At 34.8% G+C, this 16,703-nt stretch overlaps 1 protein-coding gene and 1 pseudogene across 5 annotated transcripts in view; one reads left to right on the top strand and one right to left on the bottom strand.

Annotated features, from left to right (window-relative positions):
• EDA (ectodysplasin A) overlaps positions 1 to 16,703 on the bottom strand; it is a 457,423-nt gene that overhangs the window by 107,255 nt on the left and 333,465 nt on the right. The gene's annotated exons all lie outside the window — the stretch shown is intronic.
• On the top strand, positions 4,624 to 5,739 carry LOC105512634 (annotated as a pseudogene). Its single transcript, XR_001001889.1, has one exon. The product of XR_001001889.1 is annotated as a CCR4-NOT transcription complex subunit 7 pseudogene (transcript).

The following is a 16,703-nucleotide window of genomic DNA, read 5'->3' on the forward strand; positions in this document are numbered from 1 at the left end:
AGTCAGAGGAGACAAAAGAAAAAAGAATACAAAAAATGAAGCATGCCTACAGGATCTAGAAAATAGCCTCAAAAGGGCAAATACAAGAGTTATTTGCCTTAAAGAAGAGATAGAGAGAGATCAGGGTAGAAACTTTCTTCAAAGGGATAACAGAGAAAGTCCCAAACCTGGAGAAAGATATCCATATTCAAATATAAGAAGGCTATAGAATACCAAGCAGATTTAACCCAAAAAAAGACTACCTCATAGCATTTAATTATCAAACTCCCAAAGGTGAAGGATAAAGAAATGATTCTGAAAGCAGCAAGAGAAAAAAACCGAATAACATAACAATGGAGCTCTATACATCTGGCAACAGACTTCTCAGTGGAAACCCTACAGGCTAGAAGAGAGTGGCATGACATATTTAAAGTGCTGAAGGAAAAAAAAAACACCTTTTACCCTAGAATACTATATTCAGTGAAGATCTCCTTCAAACGTGAAGGAGAAATAAAGACTTTCCCAGACAAACAAAAGTGAGGGATTTCAACACCAGGCCTGTCCTACAAAAAATGCTAAAGGGAGTACTTTGATCAGAAAGAAAAGAACATTAATAAGTAATAAATAACCACCTGCACATACGAAACTCACCGGTAATAGTAAGTACACAGGAAAACACAGAATATTATAACATTGTAACTCTGGTGTGCGAATGACTCTTATCCTAAGTATAAAGACTAAATGAAGAACCAATAAAAAATAATAACTACAAGAACTTTTTAAGACATAGATAATAAAATAAGATATACATAGAAAAGAAGGTTTTAAAGTGGGGGAATGAAGTTAAAGTGTAGAGTTTCTATTAGTTTTCTCTTTGCTTGTTTGTTTGTATATGTAATCATTGTTGTCATCAGTTTAAAATAAATGGTTATAAGATATTATTTGCAAGCATAATGGTAATCTTAAGTAAAAAAATACAACAGATACACAAAAAATCAAAATCAAGAAATTAAATCATACCATCAGAGAAAATCACCTTCACTAGAAGGACGACAGGAAGAAAGGAAAGAAGGAAGAGAAGACCATAAAAATATAAAACAAGTAATAAAATGGCAGGAGTAAGTCTTTACTTATCAATAATAACATAAAAAAAATAGAGTGGCTGAGTAGATAAAAAATCAAGACCCAATAATCTGTTGCCTACAAGAAACACACTTCATGTATAAAGACACACATAGACTGAAAATAAAGGGATGGAAAAAGATATTCCATGCCAATGGAAACAAAAAAATTAGCACGAATAGCTATACTTATAGCAGACAAAATATATTTCAAGACAAAAGCTGTAAGAAGTGACAAAGAAGGTCATTATATAATGATAAAGGGGTCAATTCAACAAGAGGATATAACAATTTTAAATATATATATGCACCCAACTCTGGAGGACCCAGATATATAAAACAAATATTATTAGAGCTAAAGAGAGAGATGGACCCCAAGACAGTAATAGCTGGAGACTTCAACACTTCTCTTTCAGCATTGGATAGATCATCCAGACAGAAAATCAACAAAGAAACATCAGACTTAATCTGCACTATAGATCAAATGGACCTAATAGATATTCACAGAACATTTCATCCAATGGTTGCAAAGTACATACTCTTCTTCTCAGCACATGGATCATTCTCAAGGATAGACCATATGTTAGGCCACAAGAGAAGTCTTAAAATATTCAAAAACTTGAAATAATATCAAGTATCTTCCCTGACCATGATGGAATAAAACTAGAAACCAATAACGAAGAATTTTGGAAACTATACAAACATATGGAAATTAAACAATATACTCCTGAATGACCAGTGGGCCAATGAAGAAATTAAGAAGGAAATTAAAAAATTTCTTGAAGCAAATGAAAATGGAAATACAACATACAAAAACCTATGGAATACAGTGAAAGCAGTACTAAGAGGAAAGTTTATAACAATAAGCACCTACAATAAAAAACTAGAAAAATTTCAAATGAACAACCTAATGGTGTATCTTAAAGAACTAGAATTGCATTTAATTGTACATTGAAAACTAACTAAAATAGCATAATGGTATTGTTTGTAACATAAAGGATAAATGTTTGAGGAAATGGATACCCCATTTACCATGATGTGATTATTATGTACTGCATGCCTGTATCAAAAAACCTCATGTAACTCACAAATATATACACCTACTATGTACTCACAAAAGTTAAAAAAGAACCAGAAATGCAAGAGCAAAGCAAACTCAAAATTAGTAGAAGAAAAGAAATAATAATGGCCAGAGTAGAAATTTGAAATAAAAATACAAAAGATCAATAAAATGAAAAGTTTTTTATCAAAAGATAAACAAAACAAAATCAACAAACCTTTAGCCCAACTAACTACAAAAAGAGAGAAAACCTAAAGTAATAAAATTAGAGATGAAAAAGGAGACATTATAACTGACACTGAAGAAATACAAAAGATCATTCTAGGCTATTATGAGCAACTGTATGCCAATACATTGAAAAATCTAGAAGAAATGGGTAAATTCCTAGACGCATACAACTTACCAAGATTGAACCATGATGAAATCCATCACCTGAACAGACTAATAGCAAATAATGAGATTTAAGTTGTAATAAAACATCTCCCAGCAAAGAAAAGCCTGGGACACAATTGCTTCACTGCTGAATTTTATCAAACATTTAAAAAAGAACTAATATCAATCCTACTCAAACTATTCCAAAAAACAGAGAATAAGGGGGTACTTCCGAACTCATTCTATAAGGCCAGTATTACCCTGATACCAAAACCAGACAAAAACATCAAAAAAAAGAAAACTACAAGCCAATATCCCTGATAAACATTGATACAAAAACCCTCAACAAAATACTAGCAAACTGAATTTAACAACACATTGAAAAGATCACTCACTGTGACCAGGTGGCATTTATCCCAGGAATGCAAGGATGCTTCAACATATGCAAGTCAATCAGTGTGATACATCATATCAACAGAATGAAGAACAAAAATGATATGATCATTTCAACTGATGCTGAAAAAAGAGTTTGATAAAATTCAACATCTGTTCATCATAAAAACCCTCAACAAACTGGGTTTAGAAGGAACATACCTCAATACAATAAAAGTCACATATAACAGACCCACAGTTAGCATCATACTCAATAGGGAAAAACTGAAATTCTTTCCTCCAAGATCTGGAATAAGACAAAGATGCCCACTTTCACCACTGTTATTCAAGACAGTACTGGAAGTCCTGGCTAGAGTAATTGGATAAGAGAAAGATATAAAGGGCATCCAAATTGGAAAGGATAAAGTTGAATTATCTTTATTTGCAGATGAAATGATCTTATATATGGAAAAAACTAAAGACTCCACCAAAAAAATGATTAGAACTGATAAACAAGTTCAGTAACGTTGCAGGATAAAAAATATCAACATAGCATTTCTATATTTCAACAGCAAACAATCTGAAAAAGAAATTAAGAAAGTAATCCCATTTACAATAGCCACAAATAAAATAAAATACCTAGGAATAAACTTAACTAAAGAAGTGAAAGATCTCTGCAATGAAAACTATAAAATAGTTGATGTAAGAAATTGAAGAGGACACACAAAAAGTGGAAAAGATATTCCATGTTCATGGATTAGAAAAATCAATATTGTTAAATATTCATAGTACCTCAAGCTATCTACTGATTCAATGCAATCCCTATCAAAATATCAATGACATTCTTCATGGAAATAAAAAAAATTCTAAAATGTATATGGAACCACAAAAGACCCAGAATAGCCAAAGCTATCCTGAGCAAAAAGAACAAAACTGGAGGAATTACATTACCTGATTTCAAATTGTAATACAGAGCTATAGTAACCCAAACAGCATGGTACTGGCATTAAAAGAGACACATAGACTAATGGAACAGAATACAGAACCCTGGAATAAATCCATACATCTACAGTGAACCCATGTTTGACAAAGGTTCCAGGAACATACATTTGGAAAACACAATCTCTTCAGTAAATGGTGCTGGGAAAACTGGATATCCATTTGTAAAAGAATGAAACTAGACCCCTATCTCTCACTGTACACAAAGATAAAATTAAAATGGATTAAAGACTTAAATCTAGGACCTCAAACTATGACACTAATAGAAAAAATTTGAGGAAACTCCAGGAAATTGGACTGGGCAAAAATTTCATATCCCACAAGCACAGGCAACCAAAGCAAAAATGGACAAATGGGAGCTTATCAAATTAAAAAGTTTCTACATAGCAAAGGAAACAATCCACAAAATTAAGAGATAACCCACAGAATGGGAGAAAATATTTGCAAAGTTCTCATCTGACAGAGATTAATCACCAGAATATATAAGGAGCTCAAACCACTCTATAGGAAAAAAAATCTAATAATTTGATTCTAAAATGAACAAAAGATCTGAATAGACATTTTTCAAAAGAAGACATACAAATGGCAAAGAAGCATATTAAAAGGTACTCAACATCATCAATCATCAGAGAAATGCAAATTGAAACTACAATGAGATATCATCTCACCCCAGTGAAAATGGCCTTTATCCATTTTAACTTTTATTCAAAAGATGGACGGTGTGAAAAGCGATGGCACAGCATGGTGCGGCGCAGCTCCTGATCACCTTTCCCCCTTGCTGGGCGAGAGGTGTCTGTGGGGTACCCGCCACTGCCACTGCCGCTGGGTGCTGTCTCTATGGCGAGGGGAAGAGGAGGAGCGTGAGCTCAGCGACACAAGTACATAAATAAAGGATAAAATATTTTCTGAAACGAATCTTCAATCAAGTATAACATTTTGATGCTTGGCATCTGTACTCCCTTGTGCCCTCACTATGCCAGCAGCAACTGTGGATTATAGCCAAAGAATTTGTGAAGTTTGGGCTTGCAACATGGATGAAGAGATGAAGAAAATTCGTCAAGTTATCCAAAAATATAATTACATTGCTATGGACACTGAGTTTCCAGGTGTGGTTGCAAGACCCATTGGAGAATTCAGGAGCAATGCTGACTATCAATACCAACTATTGCGGTGTAATGTAGACTTGCTAAAGATAATTCAGCTAGGACTGACATTTATGAATGAGCAAGGAGAATACCCTCCAGGGACTTCAACTTGGCAGTTTAATTTTAAATTTAATTTGACGGAGGACATGTATGCCCAGGACTCTATAGAGCTACTAACAACATGTGGTATCCAGTTTAAAAAACATGATGAGGAAGGAATTGAGACCCAGTACTTTGCAGAACTTCTTATGACTTCAGGAGTGGTCCTCTGTGAAGGGGTCAAATGGTTGTCATTTCATAGCAGTTACAACTTTGGCTATTTAATCAAAATCCTGACCAACTCTAACTTGCCTGAAGAAGAACTTGACTTCTTTGAGATCCTTCGATTGTTTTTACCTGTCATTTATGATGTGAAGTACCTCATGAAGAGCTGCAAAAATCTCAAAGATGGATTACAGGAGGTGGCAGAACAGTTAAAACTGGAATAGATAGGACCACAACATCAGGCAGGATCTAATTCATTGCTCACAGGAATGGCCTTTTTCAAAATGACAGAAATGTTCTTTGAAGGTCATATTGATGATGACAAATATTGTGGTCATTTGTATGTATGGCCTTGGTTCTGATTCATCATCCTATGTACAGAATGGCAGGGAATGCATGTGAAGAGGAAGCCAACAAGCAGTCATGACGTGAAATAGTCCTTTTATTTTTATTTTATTTCGAGCTACACACATGCTTGTATATAGGTTTTATCACTGGTTGAATCCCTTGAAAAATAGACAGTACCTTCCCCCTACCCTTTCATGGCCCATTTTATTGTCTGCCTTTCAGTACTAAGTATGATCATTCCTATCTCAGATCAAACAAACAAACAAACAAACAAAAAACACATTCAGGTTAAATTTGGCCTTAATTTAATATACTTGTTAGCAAGCGTGTGCGACAGAGAGTGGAGAAAGCTACATCACTGAATATTTTGATAAACTTTACCTACTTGGGAGTTTGGTTTATTTTTCCCTTTTCCTAAATTAACTAGCACTGACTGTAATTTATTTCTTTGTTTCATGTCTCTCCCTTCCATTCTGCAGGAGTTTTAGCTATTTGAGATTGTGGACCATCAATTTTGTACTTTGGAGAGTGATTCCGACTCGAAACCTCTGTTTTATCAGAAATTTTGTTTTTACTTGATCTTAGCTGGAAAAATGACCATCTGCCAACTTTACACAGCATTTACTCGGTTTTGACCCACAGAATATAGCACATTCATTGTGCAAACTGTCAATTCAGTGAAACTAAAAAAAAAAAAAAAAAAAAAAAGACAAGAAACTACTGAGGAGCTTAGTAACTGCTGTTTCTGTACATAGTGTTTAATCTTCCAAGCACATCTAGTGTCTGTCAGTTTCTAATTGGCATGTGTAGGCTGCTCTGTGACTGAAGAATTTTCAAACCAGTCTTACATCCTTCGGGAAAAATCCCTTGTGATTGGATATTTGGTATCTGCCAGGAAACTGGTACTCAAGATGTTGAAGCTACAGTTAGTTTATGATAGCACACTTCCCTTGATCTGCTTATTTTTATTCCATCACTGTTTACCCTTGTTTTTTTTTTTTCATTTTGTAGCCATACTTACGATGCTCTTGATTTGTTGGTTATACAAATTGGTTTTTTTAAAATCCAAAGATAACAAGTCTTTAGGTATATTTTGTACCAAATTAAATTAGAAGTTAAAAATTGTGCTTTCATAGTTGCTACAAAGGTAAGTAATGAAGAGATGTGGTACAAAACAGCAAAATCCATATATATGTATGTATATAATATATATATTATGTACTCATATATATGAGTACATAAATAAAGGATAAAATATTTTCTGAAACAAATCTTCAATCAAGTATAACATTTTGATGCTTGAGAATATATAGAGAGAGCTAATAAAATTAACTGAGGAGTGTAATGCTTGTTTATTTTTTTGTGTATATCTTTGCAATCTATTTTACATATATTGACAAAAGAGACTGTGAAATATTTCACCATGCAGAACATGTGACCAGACCAGAGCATGTGTAGGATGTAGGAAGACTTTTCGGTAACCATTAACTCTACCCTGAAATGATGGACTACAAGTTAGAATGTGTATTACCTATACTTCAATCAATAATATTAGCAAATCTCCAAATGTTAGTCACATTGATTTGTCTCCCTTGTACATTCTTTATTCATGATATTACAGTGCTGTAACTGGGTGGTCCTTTTTAAACAAATATTATTTGCAAAACAGAGGGTATTATTTGTTTTTAAAGCTTTTGTACATAAAGGCTTTAAAAATGTTTTCTTATTGAAAAAAAGACGGGCAATAACAAATGCTTATGAGGATGTGGAGAACAGGGAACCCTTGTACACTGTTGGTGGGAATGTAAATTATTATAATCACTGTGGAGAACAGTTTGGAGGTTCCTCAAAAAACTAAAAATAGAACTACCATATGATCCCACAATCCTACTGCTAGGTATATACCCAAAAGAAAGGACATCAGCTAGGTAAATACCCAAAAGAAAGGACATCAGTATATCAAAAGAGATATCTGCACTCTCATGATTATTGTGGCACTATTCACAATAGCCAAGATTTGGAAGCAATCTAAGTTTCTATCAACAGATAAATGGATAAAGAAGATATGGTACACATACACAATGCAGTACTATTTATCCATAAAAAGAATGAGATACTGTCATTTGCAACAACATGGAGGGAAATGGAGGTCATTATGTTAAGTGAAAGATGCCAGACAGAGAAAGACAAACTTCATATATTCTCACATATTTGTGGGAGCTAAACAATTAAGACAATTGAACTCATGGGGATGTAGAGTAGAATGATGGTTATCAGAGGCTGGGAAAGGTAGTAATGGGTGGGGGAGTGAGGATTATTAAAGGGTACAAAATATAGTTAGAATGAATAAGATCTCGTATTTGATAGCAAAACAAGGTGACTATAGTCAACAATCATTTATTGTACATTTTAATATTGTACGTTTTAAAATATTCTACATTTAAAAAAACTAAGAGTATAACTGGATTGTCTGCAATACAAAGAAAGGATAAGTGCTTGAAGTGATGGTTACTGCATTTACCTTGATGTGATTGTTACGCATTGTGTGCCTGTATCAAAGTAGCTCGTGTACCCCATAAATATATACCTACTACGTACTCACAAAAATTAAAAATAAAAAATTTTAAAAATGACATTAAACAATAAAAAAGATATAATGAAGACAATAGTAGAGGGAGTCAGTGGAAAAGAGATCCCAATACATTTCTGATAGACAGAAATTGAATAGGATGCTGGCTGATAAAGACTGGCAGATAAAATGACAGAAGGGGCTTACAGCTTGTAGGATCACAGAAAAGTGTGAAAATTGGAAATGCCAAGTAAGGCAGAGGGTGACAATGAAATATGATAAATTCATTGAAAATCTGTATATTAATCATTTTCCTCCACTGCATATAGAACTGCTAGTATTCAGGCATTGATTCCCAAGGCAAAGAAAAAAATCAGAAGGTTATTCTCTAAAGAGATTGAATAAATTGTCTAATTGAGGTAACTAATGTGGGCATTCATGTTCTAAAATAAAGATCTCTACTATCTGGAATTTAGAGGTCCCCCAGTATAATGGCACTATTTACATAGGTGAGGCTTATTAAGTTGCAGGCCTTATATCTGGGGTACTAAACCAGTTTGCTCAACCCCTACACACATTATGAAATTTCAGAACAGCAAAGATATAGAAAAGATCCTAAAAGCTCCCAGAGAGGAAAAACATTAATAGTTACGGGAACAAGAACTGGAATGGTTTGATCATCTGATCAGCAATGCTGGCTCTTAGAGAGAACAATGGAGAAATGCCTTCAAAATTCTGACAGAATATTATTTCGAACCTATAATTTTGTCCTAATCAACTATCAATTGAGTCTGATAACAAAAGAATGACATTTTAAGATCGCAAAGACTAATAAAAGTAAGTCCCAGCTGTACAGTAGGCCTAAGGAACATTTAGTCTGAATGGAAGGAAGGAGGGCTCCAAGAGAGAGGCATCAAAAAAAAGACAGGAAAAGGATTCACCATTTTATCCTTTTTTTTTTTTTTTTTTTTTTAGATGGAGTCCTGTACTGTCACCTGGGCTGGAGTACAGTGGTACGATCTCGGCTCACTGCAACCTCCACCTCCCGGGTTCAAGCGATTCTCTTGCCTCAGCCTCCTGAGTATCTGGGATTACAGGCACCATCATGCCCAGCTAATTTTTTGTATTTTTAGTAGAGACGGTGTTTCACCACGTTGGCCAGGCTGGTCTCAAACTCCCGATCTCGTGATCTGCCCGCCTCGGCCTCTCAAAGTACTGGGATTATAGGCGTGAGCCACCACGCCAGGCCTATCCATCTTTAAGAAATTAGAGAAACTTATGAATGTAGCAGACAATGCAAGAAAAAATAAAGGTAATTAGAAAATCCAGAAAAAAACAAGTTTTACAAATTAAGAAATGTAATACTATCAACACTTGACAGAAGAGAGAAAAATTTTAAATAATTAACAATAGTATAAACATTGTATATTGATTTTCAACTTCTGGAAATAACCAATATACAAAAGTACAGGCTATTTAATTATAGAGATAGTTAATTATAAATGTAGAGCAAAACATAAACATTACCACTCTTGGCAATGTAGAAACTAAAAGTACAAATGACTAGAATCGGTAGGTAGGGGAGAGAGATAAAGGGAACTTATGGCCTCTTTTTACAAACTCTTAATTTTTACAGAGAACTAAGAGATACTGTACATAGTTTATGAAACAAGAAATAAAGGTCTAAGTATATTCCTCAAAAAAAAGAGGAACTAAAAAGCATGATAACTAAATTGGGACAAGAGATAGTATAAGTGAGTTATAGCCTCATTTATTAAATTATAAAGTTAATAAAGCCTAAAATAGATGAATTAAGAAATAGCAGTATATAGGGAAGCAGTCAATAGAGGAACTAAACAGAAACAGTTAATAGAGTGAAAGGTAATCTCAGAGGATTAGGATTAGGAGGGTTGGAACAGTGAAACATTGCCTGCATTATAAACTTTTAGGTACTTAGTTCATATTTTTAAAAACTATGTGCATGTAATACTTATAAGATATAAACATAATCATATGGCAATTTAAAAACCAATTAGTAACCTTGAAACAGAAATCTTCTTTTGCCATTACTAAATTTAAATCAGTCTCTCAGAACCTTTACCTGAAAAAGAGTTCTGGCAAGAAGCCAACTAAAGAATAGCCCCTGTCTCTATTATTTAACCTGCCTCTTTCCCTTAACCCCAGCCTCAAAGCCTTGTATATCCTTTCTCTTATAACCCACTGGTACTTGACACAAACTCTGGATTAAGTTATAACCAGCTTCATTTTCAGCCACAGAGATCATTTTTATGGTTTTATAGACATATAACAAACTGTACATATTTAAGTGTATAATTTTTAAGTTTTTACATATGTATGTACATATATGTACACCTGTGAAACCATCATCACAATCAAAATAACAAAGATATCCATCACCCCCAAAAGTTTCCTTATGCTCCTTTGTAATCCCTTCCCACTCAGCCCAGTCTCCGATGCGCTCTGCATTTCCAGGTAATGACTGATCTGTTTTTATCACTATAGATCAGTTTTCATTTTCTAGAATTTTATATAAATAGCATCACACAATATACTTTGTCTGGCTTCTTTCTCTCAGCATAATTATTTTGAGATTCTATCATGTGATAATACGTATCAGTTCATTCCTTTTCATTGATAAGTAGTATTCTGTTGCATGGATGTAACAGAGTTTGTTTATCCATTATCTGTTGAGGGACAAAATGATTTGTTTCCAGTTTTTAGTTACTACAAATAAAACTGTTACGGACATTGGTGTGCAAGTCTTTGTGTGGACATACGCTTTTATTTCTCTCAGGAAATACCTTGGAGTAGAACTGTTGGGTAACATATACTATGTGGTAAGTACATGTTATAAGAAACTGCCAAACTATTTCCTAAAGTGGATTTTACATTTTACATTTCCACCAGCAGTGTATGAGAATTTCAGGCTCTCATATCCTCATCAAAACTTGGTATGGTCAGTCTTTTTAAGTTTAATCATTCTAATAGGTATGTAGTAGTCTCTCATTATGGCTTTAATTTGCATTTCTCTGATGGCTAATGATGTTGAGGATCTTTTCATATATCTTCTTTAGTGAAGTGTCTTTTCAAATACTTCACCCATTTAAATTTTTTTGTTTGTTTGTTTTTAGAGACACGATCTGGCTATGTTGCCCAGGCTGGTTTCAAACTGGGCTCAAGTGATCCTGTCACCTCAGCCTCCCAAGTAATTGGGATTACAGATATCTACCATTGTGCCTGACTCTGTCTCCTCCATTTAAAAACATTGAGTTGTGTGTTTTTTATTATTGAAGTTTTAAAAGATCATTATATATTCTTGATAACAGTTCTTTATCAGATATGTGATTTGCAATTATTTTCTTCCACGCTGTATTTTGTCTTTTAATATAATTTTTCCATTGAATTGCTTCACACTTTTGTTGCAGATCATTTGGCCATATATGTGTGAGTTTATTTCTTGGCTCACTGTTCTGCAACTAGATCTACTGTCTATATTAAAAACACTATGCCTTGATTACTGTAGCTTTCTAATAACCCTTGAAATCAGGTAGCATAGGTCCTCCAACTTTGTTCTTTTTTTCAAAGTTGTTTAGGATATTCTAGGTACTCCGACTTTCCACATAAATTTTCAGATCAGCTTATCAGTTCCTATAAAAATGTTAAATTGCATTGAATCTATAGATCAATTTTGGGAAAACTGACATCTTAATATTTCATATTTTTGATGCTATTAAGAATACCATTCTTAATATTTCCAATTTATGATTGTTTATTCCTAGTATATAGGAATAGAATTGATTTTTAATAATGACCCTGAATCCTGTGAACTTGCTGTATTCACTTACCAGTTCTGGTAGTTGTTTTGTGGATTTCTTACAACTTTTTACAAAGATAATCATGTCGTCTGTATATAAAGACAGTTTTATTTCCTTTCCAAATTGGTTGCCTCTTATTTATTGCTTCCTTATTTCACTGGCTAGAACCTCTAGCACAATGTTGACTAGAAATGATGAGAGCAGACATCCTAATCTTGTTCCTGATTTTAGAAGAAAAGCACTTAGTCTTTTACCATAAAGTATGATGTTACCTGTAGAACTTTTGTAGATGTCCTTTATCAATTTGTGGATGTTCCCCTCTACTCCTAGTTGGTTGGGGTTTCTTTTTTTTAAATCGTGAATTGGTATTGGATTTTGTTAAATACTTTGTTTGTATTAATTGATATGATCATATGATTTTTCTTCCTGCGCCTTATAGTAGAATGAATTACATTGATATTTCCCCATTAAAAGTAAGTGTATAACTGATATGCAAGTTGAAAACAGCCCAGTGAACACCCATTTCTATATTCAGAGGCCTAAACTAGAATATTAGGAGAGGAGCTCAGAATCTTATTCATGTGGGTGGACACATCGATGGACATTTTCCTGTCTGTTCTATCATCCATTTATCCATCTACCTATTCACTATTCACTGTTTGCTAGTTACTTGCTCTAGTCAAATATGGCGCAAGGCATGAGGATATAAAGAACCTGTAGACCTTGTTCTTCTGAGGCTCACCATCTACCTAGTGAGAAGACAAACAGGTAATCACACCAATGGGATGAATGCCACATGAGGTTCATAAAGGTAAGTCTATAGAGCCACAGAGAAGTGTTAACTCTGCTTGGGGTAGAGAAGATGGGGACAATGACTTTTGAAAAATAAGCAGGATACTTCTGGGCAGAGGTGAGAGAGAAGAGCATTCCAGAAAAGTGGCCATAACTTAGAGAAACTTAAGTTTCTCCACACTTCCAAATGCCATTTCCCCATGGCAGGAGTGGGAGGGACAGGCTTAAGTCTTAACATTTCTTTGAAGTCTCCCATTTTAGAAGAATTTTGCATTATACGTCACACACACACACACACACACACAGTGAAGTGTTTTCTGTTAACCCTGAGCAGAATCTACACTCCAGGAAGATTCATTCTGGACTTTGGCAGACCACTGTCAGTAGGTGAAACACAATTCTATGTGTAGGAGTGGAGGGTCACTGGTAAACAATCGGCAACTAGGATTAGCTTCTCGGGGTAGTTGTCTAACCTCAGAATCATGTCAATCAGGCACTAGGCATGCAATTAGAAATACCCTGGCTTCAAAGCTTGTATGTTTGCCTAAGGACCTAAATAATCATTTGCTCACTCTCTGATTACCCCAGCTCCATGATGAGCCAAGTTCTACCTAGCACTGCCAAAAAACAGCAAGAATGCTTTTAATAGCTTTAAAAAAGTTTTCAAATTTCTTTGGCAAATGAAGTCAGCTGTACAGTATCTTGCTGGGGTCTTAAATTGACATTGAACTTGCACCATGCAGAGCCAAGTTCCAAGCAACAAGTAATTATGTTAGTACTAAAATGCTTGAGCACTTGCCAGTCACAATTTTCATTTTTAGTTGTATTAATGGTAACTGCTGAAATAGTAATCAGAGATCTCATCTCTTATCAGCTGGTACCTAGTTGTGTGCAAAGTGCTGCCATATCATGCTTGAGAATTGATTAGTAATGTTTTACATTATTTCTTGCCAATAAAGGTCAAATTCTGTTACAACACAATGTAAACTTTTATAGAATGAAGAAATTTCCAAGTGTAAGTTGGTGGCGCATTTATTTTTAGCAATGTTCAACACCATAGAGCCCAAGGCAAACAAAGTATTTTGAATCAACAAAGATCCTGCTTTACATAAAGGATAGTAGGCTACCCAAACTTTTCTATGAGTTCCTACTTCAGTGATTTTCAGCTATTTAACACTTTAACCTATGTTGCTTTAATAAATGTTAAACATTTCATGCAGTCTTTTTTTCTGATGGCAATCCATTTCCCAAGGAAATATCCCTGGTTTACAATTATGTGCTATGTATTTGTACCAGCCAAACAGACTTTATCAAATTTTACTTTTTTTAGTTTGCTTTATGAGAAAAGTAGTTTGTTTCCAAAAAGAATAAAAATATGATAAGCATTATCTTCTTTCTACAAATTGTTGCCTCTGTGTTTATATGGGTTTCATTCATAGTTATCACAACCTTTCGCTTCTTCTGCTCCCCAGAGACAGAGCATTTATCGGAATAAATTTATTTAAATTTTTCAAAATCTACCCACCCACAGTAATATACAACATAACACCTGCATTTCCATAAACCTAAATAATTCCTTCAATAAACACTGACCGATACACTACTGTGGAATGCAAAATAGACTCTGCAATGCAACAGGAATACAGATATCAGTAAGATGTGGCTGTTGCTCTCTACACAGTATTGTTTTATATGATGACTCCTAACCAGTGGCCAGTATCAGAATTACTTGGAGAGTCTTTTCAGAATCGACATGGGCAGTGTTAAGACCACCAGCTAGGGAGACGACATCTGAAGTGGCTTTTGAAGGATTGGTAGTTTGCTAGATAAAGATGGAACGGAAGGGGTATCCTAGACAGAGGGAATAGTATGTACAAGAGGGTTAAAGCATGCCACTTGCCTCTAAATTAATGTCATCTGTACAACAGGAATAACAATCACCCATGGAATTGTTGTGAGAATTAAATGAGAACATGTATAAAAGTTCTTGATACATTGTAGATGCTCAGTTAATGTTAGTTGTATTCTTCCCCACTAACATTTAAAATAAAATTGATTTAGACAATGACTACTATTATTTTTTTACCTAGTGTGACCCTGAAGTAATGGCATATAGAATGGATAAGATGGAATCAGAAACAAAGGGAGAAAGATAAGTTTGCAGCTTGGGGAGAGATGGGGCAACATGGTAGCACCAGGTATACTCAGAGAGGAAGGACCTAAATTAGTGTTAAAAGGCAATCAAAGAGCTGGAAAACACACTTCAGGATACTATCCAGGAGAACTTCTCCAACCTAGCAAGACAGGCCAACATGCAAATTCAGGAAATACAGAGGGCACCACTAAGATACTCCACGAGAAGATCAACCCCAAGACACATAACCATCAGATTCTCCAAGGTTGAAGTGAAGGAAGAAGAGTTAAGGGCAGCCACAGAGAAAGGCTAGGTTACCTACAAAGGGAAGCCCATCAGACTAACAGTGGACCTCTCAGCAGAAACTCTACAAGCCAGAAGAGATTTGGGGCCAATATTCAACATTTTTAGAAAAGAATTTTCAATCCAGAATTTCATATCCAGCCAAATTAAGTTTCGTAAGCAAAGGAGAAATAAAATCCTTTCCAGACAAGCAAATGCTGAGGGATTTTGTTATCACCTGCCTGCCTTGCAAGAGCTCCTGAAAGAAGCATGAAATATGGAAAGGAAAAACCAGTACCAGCCACTGCAAAAACACACCAAAATATAAAGACCAATGACACTATGAAGAAACTGCATCAACTAGTGTGCAAAATAGCCAGATAGTATAATGATGACAGGATCAAATCCACACATAACAATACTAACCTTAAATGTAAATGGACTAAATGGCCCAATTAAAAGACACAGACTGGCAAATTGGATAAAGAGTCAAGACCCATTGGTGTGCTGTATTCGGGAGACCCATCTTATGTGCAAAGACACACATAGGCTCAAAACAAAGGGATGGAGGAAAATTTTCCAAGCAAATGGAAAGCAAAAAAAGCAGGGGTTGCAATCCTAGTCTCTGACAAAACAGACTTTAAAAAAACAAGATCAAAAAAGACAAAGAAGGGCATTACATAATGGTAAGGGCAACAATGCAACAATAGCTAACTATTCTAAATATATATGCACCCAATACAGGAGTACCCAGATTCATAAAACAAGTTCCTAGAGACCTACAAAGAGACTTAGACTCCCACACAATAATAGTGGGAGACTTTAACACCCCACTGTCAATATTGGACAGATCAGTGAGACAAAAAAATAACAAGAATATTCAAGGCTTGAACTCATCTCTGGAACAAGTGGACCTAATAGACATCTACAGAATTCTTTACCCCAAATCAACAAAATATATATTCTTCTCAGTGCCACATGGCACTTTCTCTAAAATAGACCACACGATTGGAAGTAAAACACTCCTCAGCAAATGCAAAAGAACTGACCTCATAACAAACAGTCTCTCAGACCACAATGCAATCAAATTAGAACTCAAGATTAAGAAACTCACTCAAAACCACACTATTACATGGAAATTGAACAACCTGCTCCTGAATGACTCCTCAGTAAATAATGAAATTAAAGCAGAAATCAAGAAGTTCTTTGAAACCAATGAGAACAAAGAGACAATGTACCAGAATCTCTGGGGCACAGCTAAAGCAATGTTAAGAGGTAAATTTATAGCACTAAATGCCAACATCAGAAAGATAGAGAGATCTCAAATCGACATCCTAACATCACAATTAAAAGAGCTAGAGAGGCAAGAGCAAACTAATCCGAAAGCCAGCAGAAGACAAGAAATAACTAAGATCAGAGCAGAACTGAAG

This window comes from Colobus angolensis, unplaced genomic scaffold, assembly GCF_000951035.1.
Source record: "Colobus angolensis palliatus isolate OR3802 unplaced genomic scaffold, Cang.pa_1.0 Scaffold216, whole genome shotgun sequence".
NCBI classification, from domain to species: Eukaryota; Metazoa; Chordata; class Mammalia; order Primates; family Cercopithecidae; genus Colobus; species Colobus angolensis.